At 40.0% G+C, this 14,339-nt stretch overlaps 1 pseudogene; it reads left to right on the forward strand.

Moving 5' to 3' along the window:
- Positions 1–5,580: 5,580 nt before the first annotated feature.
- LOC141344562 (GTPase IMAP family member 9-like) lies at positions 5,581–8,836 on the forward strand (annotated as a pseudogene).
- Positions 8,837–14,339: the final 5,503 nt, after the last annotated feature.

Genomic DNA, 14,339 nt, shown 5'->3' on the forward strand with positions numbered 1-14,339 from the left:
CAGTTTAATTTAGTGGATGTTTTCATACACGAACATAAAGAAAGGGTAGTAAATTTGCCCAGAGCGTACGGTTAAGTTTTTGAAAAAATTCAAAGCATTTTCTTAAAATATGTGTCATAAGATTTCTCACAAAAAAAATCATTTAATTTGCTTTAACAGAGAAAACCAGATGTGTGATAATGGCTGACAGTACCTATAAGGGATTGATCTAGCCATAGGCTAAGAGGGGGAACTCTGTGACACTGTCACACAGGACACGTTTTAACCTGCTCAATATATTATGGTTTTATGTATATTTGAGTTTTAATGGGTTTTCATGTTGTCTTAGCCATTTTATTCCTCTTAACAATTTTAATGTGTGTGTATGTCTTTAAGTGAGTCTGGGTCTGCTTGTAGCTATCATTGACTCTTGAGAAGTGGGACAAAACAGGGTGCAATATTGAAAAAATAAAAGCTTTTATTCAGACAAATTAAACTACATTTTTGTATGTTACATGTACTAAGCTGCTGATCTATGCTTTAATGTAGCCTCTTTTCTCTCTTTTTTTTCATCAAAATGTGCTTTTTTATTTTTGCAATCAAGGTGTTTTTAATATTCCAAAACACATTCTCATTTTAGAAGACAGATACCATTTTCCACATGTGACCAACAATTCCTCTACAAATAATGATCAAATATTATCAAAATATTCATCTGACAGAGGTGACATGAAACCCTGAATTTGTAGCCATTTGAACTATCAAATATATTTTAAACCAACCAAGTACCCTATTAAAACAAACAGTGAATATGTTATTGTTTATAAAGCTTTTATTAAAACTTCAAATTTAGTTATTTTTGATATATCTGTCAGCGGACAGAAGACTACGGAGACAGAACTGCAATACAAATGACAGGTTTATTGAAGTGATGTTCAAATTAGAGTGGAGGTGAGATGAATGGTGGTGGATCGTTGATATAAGTCCAGTGAACACAATGGAAGGTTTGCCAATAGAGGAATCCTCGAAGATGATGGGAGTCAAGCGGCTCTGTGTAAACAGAAGAGGATAAGAGTCAGGAGAAGTCACAAGCATAAGAGCATGCTAGTAGAGACGAGACCGGACGGTGACTGAGTGAGAGTGTCTGATATTTATGGTGCTGTCTTGATTGGGAGTGCTAGGTGTGGAGAATCAGAATTCAGGTGAATTTGATCTTGGGAAATGAGAAGTGTGTGTGGTAGGTCCTGGCGGATCCGTGACAGTACCCCCCCCCCTGACGGTCCGCTCCTGAGGACCGTGGGATCCGCTGACGTCGAGGAGGGCGACCTCTGGGCCTCGGAGCAGGTTTATTTGGATGAGTGTGGTGGAACTCTCGTAGGAGTTCGGGATCCAAGATGTCATCTCGAGGTACCCAGGCTCGTTCTTCAGGTCCAAATCCTTCCCAATCTACAAGGTATTCTAGTCGCCCACCCCGACGTCTGGAGTCCAGGATTTCTTTGACCGTGTAGATGTTGTTGTCCTCGTCCAGAGGGGGGGCTTCTTCACCAGGTCCTGTGGTGGGAACAGAAGAGACAGGTGGGTAATAAGGTTTTAACTGGGATGTGTGGAAAACTGGGTGAATCCTATATTGAGGTGGGAGACGTAATTGAAAGGCTACCGGATTGACCTCCTTGATGACTTTAAATGGTCCAATGTATTTGGGACTCAGCTTTTTACAAGGTAAACGGAGACGGATGTATCGTGTGGAAAGCCAAACCTTGTCCCCAACCTTGAAATTGGGCGTTGGGGCTCGCCTGGCATCAGCCTGTTGTTGGTGGCGTCGGACGGCTGCTTGGAGGTGATGGTGTGCTGAGTCCCAGACCCTCTCGCTCTCTTGGAACCAGTGCTGGATGGAGGGGACTTCACATGGTTCCTCGGTCCATGGAAACATGGGGGGTTGGTAACCGAGTACGCACTGGAAAGGGGTGAGACCTGTGGTTTGTTGTCGTAAGGAATTCTGTGCGTACTCGGCCCATGGTAGAAACTGGCTCCAAGAGTTCTGGTGGTTGTGGCAGAAGGTTCGGAGGAAGCGACTAACCTCTTGGATTTTGCGTTCTGTTTGTCCATTTGTTTGAGGATGATGCCCAGATGATAGACTCACGGTCACCTCAAGGAGTTTGAAGAACGCTTTCCATACTCTGGAGGTAAATTGTGTTCCTCTGTCCGAAACGATATCCTCTGGGATGCCAAAGTATCTGAAGACGTGTTGGAAAAGACATTCCGCAGTTTCCATAGCTGTGGGTAAACCTTTTAAAGGTATCAATCTCAACATTTTGGAAAATTGATCTACTATAACTAAAATGCAAGTGTTACCTTGTGAAGCAGGGAGGTCTGTAGCAAAGTCAACTCCAAGATGTGACCATGGTCGTTGTGGAACCGGAAGAGGTCGTAATTTACCATGAGGGAGATGTTTTGGTGTTTTTGCCATGGCACAGTCCTTGCACCCCCTCACGAACCTTCTGATGTCTACGGCCATGTTGGACCACCAGAAGCGATGTTTTAGCAGCGAGAGGGTTTGCTGTGTGCCGGGATGACCAGTGCCTACAGAGGTGTGGGCCTTGGTGATGAGAGGTGTGCGGTGTTGTAAGGGTACATACGTCAATCCTGCTGGGCAACCCGGCGGAGTGGTGGCAGTGTCAGGGATGATGTCGTCTTCGTGCCACTCAATAGGACAAACAAAGATTTTCTCAGGAAGGATGGTTTCAGGAGGTGAGGTATCTTCTTCTGGTGAGAAAATTCTGGACAGTGCGTCAGCTTTACAGTTTTTTGACCCCGGACGGTATGAGATGGTAAAATTGAAACGTGTAAAGAAAAGGGCCCACCTGGCTTGTCGAGGGTTCAGTCTCTTTGCTTCTCGAAGGTACTGGAGATTTTTGTGATCCGTTAACACTGTAAAGGGATGGCGAGAACCCTCGAGCCAATGTCGCCATTCTTCTAAGGCCAATTTGATGGCCAGTAGTTCACGGTCACCGATATTGTAATTTTTCTCCGCCGGGTTGAACTTGTGAGAATAGTAGGCACAAGGATGGAGACGAGCTGGAGTCCCCTGCTGCTGGGAAAGGACGGCTCCTACCCCTGTAGAAGATGCATCTACCTCCACGGTGAATGGTTTGTTGGGATCTGGGTGAACAAGTATGGGAGCTTGACAGAAAGCGGATTTTAGTTGAGTGAATGCTTGTTCCGCCTCTTCGTTCCATTTCAACTGTTTGGGAGCACCCTTTAGAGCAGATGTGAGTGGAGCCACAATCACGCTGTAATTCTGAATGAACCTTCTGTAGAAGTTGGAAAATCCTAGGAATTTTTGTAGCTCTTTGACTGTGGAGGGTTTCGGCCAGGTCTTGATTGCTGTCACCTTCCCCTCGTCCATACTCACTCCGTGGTTGGAGACATCGTATCCAAGGAACTTGATCTCAGATTTGTGGAATTCGCATTTTTCTGCTTTGACGAAGAGTGAGTGTTCTCTTAATCTTTCCAGGACTTCTCGAACCTGTAACACATGGGTCTCATAGTCTTTAGAGTAAATGAGGATATCATCGATGTACACTATCACCGAATCATTTAGTAAGTCTCTAAATATCGTGTGCATGAAATCCTGGAAGACTGATGGAGCATTGACTAGACCATAGGGCATTACAAGGTATTCCCAGTGGCCAGTAGGAGTCACAAAAGCGGTTTTCCATTCATCTCCAGCTCTTATTCGGATCAAATTATATGCACTTCGTAAGTCTAGTTTTGTGAAGATACTTGCTCCACGGAGCTGTTCTAGAGCTGATGGGACGAGAGGAAGGGGATACCGGAATTTACGGGTGATGTTGTTAAGCTTGCGATAGTCTATACAGGGGCGGAGGCCTCCATCCTTCTTCGTCACAAAGAAGAATGGCGAAGCAGCAGGGGATGTCGATGGACGGATGTACCCTTGTTCCAAGGCTTCGGAGATGTATTTATTCATGGCTTCTTGTTCTGGGAGAGTGAGGGAATAGATTTTACCTTTAGGCACTGGTTCATCCGGAAGGAGGTCAATCGCGCAGTCCCAAGGCCGGTGAGGTGGTAACCGTGAAGCTCTCTTGGGACAGAAGACATCCTTGTAATCTGTGTATTCCTGAGGGATTTGTACAGAGACAGTTTCTTTAGGACTTTCAATGGTTGTGCTGTGAAGTTTAATACTTACTGGACGTGCGTGAGGTTGAGGTCGTTCAGGGAAGCAATGTGGGAAGCAGTTATCACCCCAACGTTTCACCTCTCCAGTGTCCCAAGAGAGCTCCGGGTGATGTTCCATTAACCATGGTCTCCCCAGAATTACGTCGGCGGTGGAATTCTCCAGGACCAGTAGTTTGATGGTTTCCCGATGCAGGACACCCACTGTCAGAGTGAACTCACAAGTTTTATGTTTGATGTATGACCGGTTGAGTGGTGTTCCAGTGATGGATTGTGCTCTTAGTTTCGGTGTGATGGGTTCCTTCTGGATGTAAAACTGTTTGCAGAGTTTTGCGGAGATGAAATTACCCGCTGAACCGGAGTCAAGGAGGGCCGTGACTATAACAGACATATGATGAAGAGTCAGTCTTACTTTAGTAGCCAGGGGTGTATAAATGTGTCTTTCTGGTTGAATCGTACTCACCAGGGCTCGTGGTGGACGGACAGGACAATCAGCAATATGATGTTCCTTGCTAGCACAATATAGGCAGAGCCCCTGTGTGATGCGACGTTGACGCTCTGACAATGGAATGCGGGTGGAATCCAACTGCATGGGTTCTGGTCCTGGAGACGACGGTTCTGGTGGGCGAGTGAGTGCAGTTTGAGATGTTCGGCAAGATATCATCCTATTTTCAGTACGAATAGCTCTCTGGATGAATCGTTCTAATCCGATGGTGTCATCAAACGCTGATAACTGGAGACGAAGTTCTGCATTCAAACCGTTTCGGTAGGTTGTAATGAGCGCCCGTTCATCCCATCCACTAGCAGCCGCTAGCGTGCGGAATCGAAGTGAGTACTCTGCAGCCGAAGTTTTCCCCTGTTGAATATAATACAGCTCATCACAGACTGAATTATCACTTTCGGAATATCCAAATACCTCTTGAAAATGTTCATGGAAAGCGCGATAGGAGAGGAGAACAGGTCCGTTCTGTTCCCGGATTGAAACAGCCCACTGTAGCGCCTTTCCGGTAAGTAAAGAAAGCATAAACGCTATTTTACTGCGGTCTGTAGGGAAGCGGTTAGGTTGCATCTCAAAAATAAGTTCACATTGCAAAAGGAATCCTTTGCACTCATTTGCCTCACCAGAATACGGTTTAGGATTGGCCATTGGGACTGCGATAGCGGTAGCTTGGTTAGTAGTTGATGTGGACGGTGTTTGTAACAGTTCTGCCCGTAGCGTGTCCACAAGTTGCTGAAATGTGTCTTGTTGAGACATCTTCGGTGGTTTGGTCCGGTCTTCTGTCAGCGGACAGAAGACTACGGAGACAGAACTGCAATACAAATGACAGGTTTATTGAAGTGATGTTCAAATTAGAGTGGAGGTGAGATGAATGGTGGTGGATCGTTGATATAAGTCCAGTGAACACAATGGAAGGTTTGCCAATAGAGGATTCCTCGAAGATGATGGGAGTCAAGCGGCTCTGTGTAAACAGAAGAGGATATGAGTCAGGAGAAGTCACAAGCATAAGAGCATGCTAGTAGAGACGAGACCGGATGGTGACTGAGTGAGAGTGTCTGATATTTATGGTGCTGTCTTGATTGGGAGTGCTAGGTGTGGAGAATCAGAATTCAGGTGAATTTGATCTTGGGAAATGAGAAGTGTGTGTGGTAGGTCCTGGCGGATCCGTGACAATCATAAACTTTTAGCACCCAAATGTATGTGAAACTTTCTCAGGACCGTTCCCGTGCTCATCCTTGGTGGTAGAGAATGGTTTATCAAAAGATGTTGATTGAGACACGCTCACCAGGAAAGCAGCTTGTTTGGGCCTGCTCTATTGGTGAGGGAGAGAAATACTATTTTTCCACTCACACCTGAAGAAGTTATATTGACCTCTTATTTGCATCTGCCACACTTGAAAGGAAGGAAGCAAACCATGGGGGGGAAGAGGGGGATGACCAAATTGGCCACATATTGTTTATTCCTTTCTAGCAGATCTTATCTCTAAGATTAAAGAGTTTTATTGCTTTACTGTAGGTTGAAATTCTTGCTTACTGAAATCCATCCTTACATATCAAAGAAAAGCTCCAACTCTGTCACACAAGATGTCACTGAGGCATCTGGTACCGTTTGTGGATATAACGTGACTGTTTACGACACACCTGGATTCTGCGACACACAGATGCGTGAAGAGAAGATTCAGGAGACATTTCACAATGTTCTTCAGAAATGTCAATCGGGACCCTGTGCGTTTCTGCTTGTCATAAAAGCAGACAGATTCACTGCAGAAGAACAAAACACTGTGGAGAAAATTGAGAAACTCCTGGGACAAAACCGCATACAAAAAACCTGGATTCTCTTCACCAGAGGGGACGAATTAGAAGAAGAAAACATGTCAATAGAGGATTTCATTAAAGACAACAAAACCTTGCAGAAACAAATTGAGAAATATGAGGGAAGATACCACGTGTTCAACAACAAGAACAAAGCATCCTGCCAAGTAAAAACGCTGCTGAAAAAAGTTTCCAAACTATATAAAGAGTTAAAAAACTTTTTATAATAACTGTAGAACATATTTACAGTTTTGGTTTCAGTAGATTGTAGATTCATAAACACTTTATCCACTTAAATGTCATGGTGAGAGTGAAAAACTGCGCCAGATAATTCAGTTCATTTAGCAAAATGATACATCCATTCATAACTAATCCACTAAACAATTCATTTGGGTTTTTCCCTTTGTTCAATCAATACTTTATAAAAAAAAAAAAAATGACCGGAAACATACATTAATTTGCGAATGCCCCAGTAAAAAGAGACAACAACCTTAAAATGGATGTAATTTGTAATGCATTAAAATGAAATGTTATAGAAATATAAAATACTGTTAATAAATACTCTTAATAAGTACTCTTATACAGTGCCTTGCAAAAGTATTCATACCCCTTCATTTTTTTCACATTTTGTTATGTTGCTGCCTTATGTTAAACTACTTTAAATTACTTTTTTTTCCCCCACATCAATCTACACTCCCTACTCCATAATGGCAAAGCAAAAAATGGGTTTTTAACATTTGTGCAAATGTATTAAAAATAAAAAACTGAGAAGATCCCATTGCATAAGTATTCATACCCTTTCTGGGACACTGGAAATGTATCTCAGGAGCATCATATTGCTTCTAGATGTTCCTACACTTGGAGTGGAGTTAAACTGTGGCAAATTCATTTGAATGAGTCTGATTTAGAAAGACACACTCCTCTCAGAAAAGGTCTAACAGCTGAAAATGCAGATCAGAGCAAAAACCAAGATAACTGTCTGTAGAGCTCAGTGACAGACTTGCGTTAAGGCGATGATCTAGGAAAGAGTTCAGAAACAAATCTGCTGCATTGAAGGTTGACAGAAGCATTCTCCATAATGGAAGACGACTGGAACAACTAGGACTCTAGAAAATGTCCAAGCTGACAGAGATGGAGAGGTGAAAAGGTGAGGCAAAGAATGGCAGATAATTGACAAATGCAGATGTGCAAAGATGCTCACATCAGACCCAAAAACACTTGAGGCTGTAAGTTAAGAGTATGAATACTTATGCAATGTACTTATTTCAGTCTTTTATATTAAATAAATTTGCAAATCTGTTTTGTGCTTTGTCATTATTATGGTGTATGGAGTGTAGATTGATGTGGGGAAAAACTCATTTAAAGCAGTTTAACATAATGCTGCAACAAAACAAAATGTGAAAAAAATGAAGGGGTATGAATACTTTTGCAAGGTAAGTGCATATTTTCAAAACTGTTCACTAAGGTAATGTAATGGACTAATTGTAGCACGTTACTACTGCTACAAAATCCAACTTCACCGCATTTAACCTAACCAGTGTTGTGGACAAATGCAGCCAATTTCTCACCCAGCTTAAAACTGTTTGGCCCAATAGCGTAAAAATGTTTTATGAAATGTAAAGTGTTTACAGATGGTGTCATATATCTGGCAAATGAGAGATATTGGGTCCATATCATTTAATATTTATTTTTTTCTTTCAGGAGGGGTGAAAAAACTGAAAGAGATTCCTGAAAGGTTTGAAGAAAATCTCCCGCACAGAAAATTAGTGCTCCTGGGTAAAACTAGTGTTGGAAAGAGTAGAGCTGGAAACACTATGTTGGGAAAAATGCATTTAAATCTAAACTTAGTGCAAAGTCAGTAACCACTCAATGCAAAAAGAACCGTGCTAACGTTGAAGGCAGGAATGTGTCTGTAGTTGACACTCTTGGATTCTTTGACACAGAGATAGATCTTGAGCAGTTAACACCAGAGATAACAAGAAGTGTTGTATTATCCACTCCTGGACCTCACGCTTTTCTCATTGTGTTTCCTGTGAATGTGAGGTTTACTGAACAGGAACAACAGGTTGTTGAGCAAATTCAAACACTTTTTGGAGCAGATGTGTTAAAATACTCCATCATCCTCTTCACGCATGGAGATCTGTTAAAGGGAGAGTCGATAGAGAAACACATAGAAGGCAATTCTACATTGAGTCACCTAGTTGAACAGTGTGGAGGCAGATATCACGTCTTCAACAATGAGAATGACAGTAACAGACAGCAGGTCAGTGATCTACTTCAGAAGATTGACACAATGATCGAGCAGAATGGAGGAGGACAGTGGTCACAGATATACCTGTCCATTAAATGGTGAGCAAATGTTATTTTAAAAAGTCTTCTTGATGTGATGGTTCTGATGTGCTGTGGGATCTCATTCCAGGTTTTAGTGAACACATGAAAAAAAGATCTCTGTCCATAACAGTTCCTGTAAGCCGGTAAAGGCAAAAGTCCATTTGTAAAAGATCTCGTAGTGCGCTCAGACCTTGAGCTAAGTTTCGGAACCAGTTCTGTTAGAGCAATTACAGCATGTCCATTTAAGAATTGATAAAACAAGTTTATCCCATGGCTTTTTTTATAGTTCTGAAATGTCAAGGCATTACATAAAGATAGTGCAGTGCAGTGGTGAGTCCAGCCTGGAAGCCTGACATGGATCTTATGAGCTCTATTATAAAGTCTTATTACTGGTTCAATAATCTCATTTGTTGTTAGTGACCAAACAGGTAAACAATAGGACAAAGTGGACAGAACACTGGCATGAAGATTTCTTGACATTAAGTGTTAAATGATTATCTTGCAGCCAGTTATGTAAATGCTGCAGATCTGTGTTAAGTTTGTAATTAATTGTGTCGATATTAGAACCAGAAAGAAAAATAACAGTGTCATCAGCATATAGCAAAGAACTAGAAAAATTCAGAGCACAAGGAAGATCATTAATATACATAAGGAAAAGTAAAGGAGCTAAAATACTGCCCTGTGGAACTCAGGAACTCATAGAACACACTCGTGGCTGTGATGTTACTGTGCCGATTCTTACAATCTGACATCTGCCACTTAAATACCATGTAAACATTTCTATTGCGGAAGATGACAAATGAAGAGAAAGAAGTTTGTTTAACAGAATTTGATGATTGACTGTTTCCAAAGCTTTCTGAAGATCTGTGTATTCAACTCCAGTAATCTGACCCTTGTTTAGAGATGTACGTATTTGCTCAGTGAGAAGCAGCAAAGCCGACATAGTTGACCGCAAGGGTCGAAAGCCACGCTGGCAATCACTGAGCAGGCTATTATTTTCAAGGTGGTTAATTAGTTGATTATATAATATTTTTCAAGCAACTTGGAAATGGTTGGGAGAATTGCAATTGGACGGTAGTTGGAAATATTAATTGGATCATCAGATTTAAACATCGGGGTGATCTGGGCCGTTTTCCACATGGCAGGAAATACTGATTGTCTAATACACAAATTAACTAAATGAGTCATGTTTAAATTATTTATATCACAAGCATGAGAAGCATTCAGAGAACACAAAATATTAGTTATTTCATTGTGTACGATTTCAGAAAAAGAGAATTGCTGAGATAATGTTGGTACTGATGTGAGAGACAGAGGAATAGTAAATCTAGAGGATAATTCTTGTACAGATGCAATAAAACACTCATTAAAAGAATTGGCAATTTTATCATGATCAGTAAGAAGAATACCATTTATAGACATTTGTAAATTATTATTATTTTTAATTTTATTTTCACCAGTTATTGATTTCAATGTTGGCCATAATGTTCTTGGGCTGGAAACTGTTCGGCTAATTTGATTTTCATAATAAGACTGTTTTGCTTTGTATAATTCAAAATTACACTTATTTCTAAACTGTATGAAAGTAAGCTTAGCTTCAGATGTTTTTAATAATCTGAATGCTTTCAAGGATGAGGCCTTCTTTTTTAGGAGCTGTAAAATATCAGGACTTACCCAAGGTACTGTATTCTGTCTAGTATTTATAAAACGGTTAGTTCCATTCCTCAATTCTGATTGGTCAGCAGCTGTGTGGTATTCATGATAGGGCACTGCTATGACCGCTTCACTCAACGGTTTTGTGTATCATTGAACCCCCTTAGCAACCACCCTTAGCAACGTAAACACAGCTGCAGCAGTTAGGGACTACTTTTCACAGCGGAAGGCAGTTAATGATTTTACTTTATGAAAACGTACAACTTAATACATATATATATAAATGAATACATATTTTTGATATTAATATTTTTATTGTGTGGTAACCGTTTTATAAAAGCAATAAGGTACTTGAGGCCGTGCTGTATCGTGAATAAATCACGGCTGAAGGAGTTGCTCCGCTTCGCGTCGTGACTAACAACGCCCTTCAGCCGTGAATTATTCATGATACAGCACGGCCTCTCGTACCTTATTGCTTAAGTATTTTACAGGTAGTTGTATATTTGTTAAGTATTGACATTTTGGCTGTTTAAAACATTTCCTAATGTCATATATGAGTGAATGATCTGAAACTGCTGTGTTTATCACTCCTGAAACGCCATACTTGGTTGATTAGTGAAAATAAGGTCCAAAATAGAACTTTGTGTTTTTCCAAATCTGGTGGGATCTTTAATTAATTGATGGAGACCATATTTTATGGCAGTTGTTTCCAGAAGTTTAGATGAGTTATCAATCCAGTTTAAATTGATGTCGCCAAGAATAACAAGCTCATTAGTTTTAACCGATTTTATTAAGTCCGAAAACTGCAATAAATAAGCAGTTGGACTGACATTTGGAGGCTTAAATTGATTTGTAAAATGAATAACCAATTGAAGTGACTCTGATACTGTTGATAGTTTTACTATAGAATGTGCATATTTTTTATTTACATAAAGAGCAACCAGTTCTATCAGTCCTGTCTTTGCGATATAATGAATAGTTTTCAATCGCAAGAAATGAATCTGATATAACAGGAGTCAGCCATGATCCAGATATTGCCATAACATGAGCCTTTGCACAGCGGCTCAGTTGTGACTTGTTTCAGAATACTTTTGATGACAAGAAAGAGCAAAATCTTACTTTTGACGACGAAATAAAGCAAAATCAGGCAATAGTGTAATCTGCCTGCCACCCACCCGCACCTGATTCTCTGATTCATCAAACCGCACACGATCGTCCTCTTACAATTATTCTAATTCTTAGTTTTGCATGATGATATGATGAATGAATGGATGGTTCATTTTAACAGCTGATCTTCACATCGCTCTACACTTATATAGACTTAATCACTCGTGCTTTTAAGACAGATCCATGCTGAAAAAAATAATGTTTACTGACATCTGGACATCTGGAAAAATAGCAAATATCGGCCCGATATATCGGTCGACCTCTATTGCTAAACGTTAGGTGGTGCATCCCTCTTTGTGGGCAGTAACACGTCAAAGTCGAATTAAAGATGTCAGTCAAATTCAAAGCTAGTCAAATGTGAGAGAAGTAAGTCTAATAGAAATATAAGAGTTTCTAGGTGCACCCAGTGTCAGAGTAAAAGATAGAGATGGAGAGAAAGAAGTATTAAGATGTATGAAGTCTCCGATCTGCTTGGAGAATGTGCTTTAACTCTTTGATGAAAGAACAAAACACTAAATATTATTGTGTTTAAAATGTAAGCAACTTCTTGATTATAACTACTGGTTTATTGAACTAAAATATAAACGAATAAAATATATAACGGCTGAAACTATCCGTTCACTTACTGGATTACATTGACTATGAAAATAAGAACACAGCAGTGTTAAGGAGACCACAGTGACGATATCAAAGATGACGATGTCCATAACACTGGGAGTGTTTTCTCAATCGATAGCGTGTTCTTACATGAATTCATTAGTCAAGTTCATCACTCATATTCTTGAAAGAGCCAACAACAACTTTAAAGAAGTACTTCACTTTCAGAACAAACATTTACAGATAATGTACTCACCCCCTTTTCATCCAAGATGTTCATGTCTTTCTTTCTTCAGTCGTAAAGAGATTATGTTTTAAGTTAAACATATCAGGATTTCTCTCCATATAGTGGACTTCTATGGTGCCCTGAGTTTGAACTTCCAAAATGCAGCTTCAAAGGACTCTAAAAGATCCCAGATGAGGAAGAAGAATCTGATCTAGTAAAACGATTTTACAATTTATATACTTTTTAACATTTGAGATTAAAAAAACATATAAATTGTAAATGTTGTCAGAAAATATCCGATCGTTTTACTCTACATAAGACTCTTCTTCCTCGTCTCCTTTTGAAGCAGCATTTTAACTGCATTTGTGAAGTTCAAACTCGGGGCACCACAGAAGTAAGAAAGACATGAACATCTTGTGTAAATGATCTGTAAGCGTTTGTTCTGACTCCAGGTCTGGTGCTCCACTGCTCTGCACATTATGTATGTCTCCTTCTTTAACACACCTGATTCAGATGATCATCATTAGGAAAGAGATCATTAACTGAACTGAGCGCATCTGTTGAAGCACACAAACTGTAGAACAGTGTTCATCAGGACTGCTGATATTGTCCCAACAAACCGTACATCAATGGAAAGCTTATTTATTCAGCTTTCAAGCGATGAATAAAGTTGAAAAGTTTCCCCTTATGACTGGTTTTGTGGTCCATGGTCACATGTTTTGTGTTGTAAAAAGGACATGAGTAAATGAAAAGTACACATTTACATTAACTTTGCATTGATGGAAGCAGAAGTCCAAACATATAAATCATTTCTGTGTTTTAGGACTCATTCATGCAGCACTGTTTTCAGGATCACAAATATTGACGCATTACATTATCAGTGCTGCAGATTCATGTTATAGGTTAGCACATGATTTCAGAGAGTTATATTCAATATAAAAACAGTACATATTAAACTAAATTGTAGAGTCAGTATGAATGAATGAATGAATGAATGAATGAATGAATGCCGACAGATTGCCGCTGAATGAAGACACTTTGAATGAATGAGTCTTCTGATCTGATCCACCAATTCAAATAATCTCGATCTCATCAAACACTCACAGTCTCCTCCACTCACTAAAGCAATAAAACACTTCAGACATATATTTAAAGTGGGAATAAGTGAGGATGGATTGGATTATGCACAGCAGAAATACAGCTCACTCCTGTGACGTCAACTTCTAACTCGCTCCTCTCTCTCACACATATATATACAAACACAACCACATATATCTATATCTATATATATGTGTGTGTTTGTATATCTATGCTCTCACTACTCTGGGCTCACGTCACCCGCTCTATTGTTTCTATCAGAGCCATATAAAAAGAGAGTTGCGACACTCCCATAGGCTTCCATAGGAACTGAGGAATGCAGAAGTAAAGCGTGTGATGGAGCGGTCAATAGTTCCAAACAACCAATAGCTCCTGCATTGAAGCCCATTCATTTCAGCGCTTCTCAAGCACAGTCGCAAGTATATTGAAGAAATTACTGCATTTATTTACAATTTAACGCATCAGTTGACCTCTCGAAAAACTGTCCAATAGTGGTGTTTTATGAAGCGTGTTATAGTTAATGTTTATCGTTAAAAAATAAACAGTTAAACTGTAAATGCAGCTGGATAACGTGAGAAACACCGTAATAGCGACCATAACCAGATACTAGTTGTCATATTTTTATGTTTTTAGTCTTTCTGCAATCTTTCTCTCACTGTAGGAGGTTGAATGAGTTTCAGTAAAGACTGCATTCAAGAAACACGATAAAAATGTATGCTGAATGCAATTCGTTGCCTTGTGTTTTTTTAAACATTATTTTAATCTTTTCTATTATGTTAAATGC

The sequence above is a fragment of the Garra rufa genome, chromosome 10 (assembly GCF_049309525.1).
Source record: "Garra rufa chromosome 10, GarRuf1.0, whole genome shotgun sequence".
NCBI classification, from domain to species: Eukaryota; Metazoa; Chordata; class Actinopteri; order Cypriniformes; family Cyprinidae; genus Garra; species Garra rufa.